A 4644-nucleotide genomic window follows, 5' to 3' on the forward strand; every position below is an offset into this window, starting at 1 on the left:
ATGCACGGCGTCCCCGGTGTGCGTTATCTCCACGGGACTCTGGATATCCCTCGTGCCTGGGTGACGAGAAAGGTAGACAGCTGGGTTATGGGTGCCTGGGCGGTATACTAGCTTGACGCCGTATTCAATGAGGGATAGCATCCATCTTTCGATGCGGGGAGGCGGCTTGGATGACGTTCCTGACAGGATAGGAATCAGGGGTTTGTGGTCCGTTATCACGAGGACAGGTTTGCCGAGGATGTAAATTCTAAAGTGTTTGCACCCCCACAGGATGGCGAGGGCTTCCCTTTCTATCTGGGAATATCTCCTTTCTGTGTCGGTGAGGGCTTTGCTGGCATATGCAATGGGCCTCATGACCCCTCGTTCGTCAGCCTGCATGAGGACTGCCCCCAGTCCCACCGGGCTAGCATCGACCACAATCTCCGATTCCCGGCTGGGGTTGAAATAGGCCATTGTCTCCTGCTCTGACAGGGCCTCTTTGATGGCTTTGAAGGATTGTTGTTCAATCTCAGTCCACTGCCAAGCCACATCGTTCCTGGTAAGTGCCCTCAGTGGTTCCGACAGAGAGGCCAGGTCCTTGATGAAACGGCCGCAGTAGTTGACCATCCCTAAAAAGCTCCGGACCTCCGCTGGTGATGTGGGTGGATGCGCATCTCTTATGTCTTTCACTTTTCCAGGGTCCGGGGATATGCCCCCCCCATGGAAGGTGAACCCAAAGAATTCCAGTCGGTCCTTTAGGAATTCGCACTTTTCTTGGTGCAGGGTCAGACCCACCGCCTGTAGTCTCTCAAAAGTGTTCTCTAGCCGTTTGAGGTGTTCAATTTCCGACCTGGCGAAGACTAAGATGTCGTCGGGCATGTTAATGACACCTTTCAGTCCGGACAGGGCTCCTCTGATGGCATTTTGGAAGACCTCCGCCGCGGACGAGATTCCGAAGTTTAGTCTCTTGTACTGGTACAACCCCTCGTGAGTAGTGAATGTCGTAATGTACCTCGACTCGGGGTGCAGCTCTAACTGGTGGTACCCAGACCTGAGGTCCAGTTTGGAGAAGACTTTGGCACCTTGGAGTTCTCCGACGATGTCATCTAGAGTGGGTGTGAGGTGACGCTCCCTTTTGATGGCGGCATTTGGGAGTCTCATGTCCACGCAGATGCGTACTGCCCCTGGCTGTTTCGGCTTTGGGGCTACTACGATGGGCGAAACCCACGGGGTGGGGCCTTCCACTCTTTCAATGATGTCCCGGTCGACCAGCTGTTGCAACTCCTCCTCCACTTGGGCTCTTAAGTGAAAAGGAATCCGGCGATGTTTGAGGGCTGTCGGCCTTACGGACTTGTCGATGTGTAGGCGAATGGGCTCTGCGTTCAGCTTTCCAATGCCCTTGAAGAGAGTTTCAAACCTGTGTAGCATGCTTTTCAGATCGGCGTGGTATACTCCAAACGTGAAGTGGACAATGTCGAGTGCTTCTGACGCCGCACAGCTCAACAGGGAATGTGGGCTGACGCTGGTGAAAAAGAACCTTGCTTTGATGGTGTTTTGTCCATGAGAAACCGGGGCTACGAACACACCTTGGATGGGTAGGGGTGTTTCCCCACCGAACGCATATATTCGCGCCATGGACGCTGACAGCTCCGGCGGGCCTGGCAGGGCCTCATAATGTTTGGTGGCTAGCACACAGACCGAAGCCCCAGTGTCTATGAGAATGGGGGTGGGGACGTCATCGATGTTGACAGTGCATGTGGGTTGGCGCCTCGTGCCAGGACCTTTTACAATGCTGGAGATGAAGAAAATCTCTTCCTCCTCCTCCTCCTCTTCTGCGATGTCTAGGTCTTGCAGGCCCTGATCGATCGAGGAGATGCCTCTCACTCTGCGAGCGCCTCCTCGTCCAACTCTCTCCGGTCCTCTTCCCGCCGCAACAGGGGCGGCAGCCCGGCACATCCTAGCAAAGTGCCCCGGTGTGCCACACCGGCCGCACGTTCTCAACTTTGCCGGGCATTCACCTCCGTGGGGGAGGTCATACCCACAGTAGGAGCACGATGAGGCGTTGCCTGGCGTGGGCGGAGTATCAGGCCTTCTCGACGCCCATTTTGACCTTCCCGCTGCTGACCGTCCCACAGCAAATGCGTCTTCGTCATTCTTCGGTCGCGTGGCAGCGTCCATTTTCGCACCTCTGGCTTCCGCCAGCTCATGTGCTCTTCCCAGGTCCAAAATTTGCTGGAGGGTCAGACCAGGTTCTCTCAGTACTTGCCTTCGAAGTTTGCCCGAGCTGCACCCCTGCAGTAGCTGGTTGCGGACCATTTCTTCCTCATCGACCCATCTGCAGGAGGTCGCCAGGTGTCTCAGACGGGCACAGGATTTGTCTAGGGGCTCGTCGTCTAGTTGTCTTTCGGCGCCCATGACAAATCTATCGAAATCCACGTTAGCCATGGGGGGAAAGTGGTCTTTGAGTGCCTGCTTGACTGCGTCATACGTGACCACGGGGATGACGAGGGAGTCGTAGATCTTGTGGACTTCTGCGCCTGCCGAGTAGATCATAGTCGCGATTTTGGTGTCATCGTCGTTCACCCCAGATGCCCTGAAGAACATATCTAGCCTCTTGACCCATAGTAGCCACTTCGGGCCCAGCTTGGAAGGGGGGCCAGTAGTATCGAATTCAGGCATGGGGGCTAGGGAGCTGCGAGATCTGCGTGGGATTGGGGCAGCGGCACCCTCATCGTCAGTCTCTTCACCCATTTCTGCGTCACGTACTCACAGTTATCTTTCTTAGAGAGAAGGGCGGCTTGTCCTGGGCTCGTAGTAGTGTTGGGGTGTAGAAACCCACTTCTTTCTTCTTAAATGCCACAGCCCTGCGCCTGCAGGACTGTGGGGTTTCCAAAAATTGTCTGTGTCCTCCAAACACAGCTGGTAGGTGGCGCACGAGCACCCTTTCGGGCCGCAACCACTGCCGCTACGTGTGAAGAGAGGAGCGAGCGAAATCAAAATGGCCGCCGGCGCTCCGCGGGTCCGTAATATGGAAGAGCTTTCCGTCTCTCCGAGGCTGTCGGAGCACGGAAGCCGTCCGTACCTCCTCGTCGCCAGTGTTGTACCCTGGGGGAAGCCCCGTGGTGGTGTGCGGGCCTCCCAGGGTCAGGGTACCAGCGCGCGTAGGCGGGTGCGCAAGAACACACGCCGGAGACGTCTGCTCGTTCCGGTGCTCTGGCGCGAACTGCCGGGCACCGCCTTTATTAACTAACGCGCATGCGCCGGCCCGCTGGGCCGCGCATGCGTGCTTCGTGTACCACGTACACAACACTTACCAGCTTCTTAGGATTACACAGGGGTGGACTCCATATTTTAAACTTTGCATATGTTCTAATTAGTTCGCTGCCGTGAAGATTGTATGAAGGGAGGAGTGTTGTAATTAGTGCTTGGGGCATGATGTCACTGACTGTGGAATGGTGAGTCAGTGTGGAGTTGGAATGTCGTGGCAGCTCATATCTGGGGTTCTGAGGATGACAGTTGAGAGTTGGAGCTGGTGTGATGGGACGTGCTTGTGTTCCTGACTACGGTACTTTCGTACAGCCACTAGAAGCTCAATAAACCCAGTGGAAACCTACCTGCTGGCTCTGGTGATCTTTGCTTCAGGTGTCCGGGAAGAGCCTCACTTTCATTCTATCAGTATACATTCATAGAGTCTTGAACCTAAACATAGCTCTCAACTCACACGCTTTTGGCAGGTGTCACCCGCCTTGTAAACAGCTGACTCACCCGACCAAGCCTCCTGCACGCCCATTCATTTCAATGGGCATCTCACCCGCCAAAAATAAAATCGTGTGTTTTCACCCACCTTTGCGACCCAAATGGTTGACAGCTATGCCTAAATGTTTGTCTCTTCACAGCTTTTTAACTGAGTGACTGTATAGGCCGTTGAACTTAGACAAGTGTGCACTTCCTCGACTTTGGAAACAATTAGTTCATTAACCCTTGAACTTAAATGTTAATGTTAAAGGATGTTTGACCTTACTGTGAGTACCTTCAGTGGTTTTTTTAACTTAGACAATTGTGCACTTAACTGTGCATTTCATAGACTTTTAATTATTTCAACGACTTTCGCGTTGGTAAGTGTGCACTTCACAGACGTAGCAGTAAACGTTTTCAATGACCGTTGAACTTAGATAACTACACACTTCAGCATGGACTTCTTATCCCATCATTCATCTCTCAATCTCTCTTTTAGTTTTTTTTTAGTTGACTTAGTCGGTTTCTAACTTTTATGTGATTTAAGTCCTTATATGGGCTCTTGATTTTGTAACCCAGCCTTACATTAGGCTCTTTCTACCGTTTTGGGGTCTCTTCACTAGTATTTGATGGCTTGAACCTTTTCTTCTTCGCAGGGATTTTTTGACTTGGCCTGTGGTTACTCAGCTTTATAGGATGTAATTCTTTTTACATGGGGGAGTGGACTGCAGGTCCCAGCATGCATCACTCTTTTTTTCTCTCAATGATACTTGGACATGGCACAGTCTTTCTCAGCATTACAATAGTCCAAGTCTACAATGCGCCAGTGAGCTACTGGCCACACCAGGCATTCGTTTTCCTCTCTTGCTCAGTGATTCTTTGGCTAAAGCTTTGGTAGCATTACAATGGGTCATGTCTCTTTATGCAGGG

Source organism: Ambystoma mexicanum, chromosome 14, assembly GCF_040938575.1.
Source record: "Ambystoma mexicanum isolate Mex_15411 chromosome 14, UKY_AmexF1_1, whole genome shotgun sequence".
NCBI classification, from domain to species: domain Eukaryota; kingdom Metazoa; phylum Chordata; class Amphibia; order Caudata; family Ambystomatidae; genus Ambystoma; species Ambystoma mexicanum.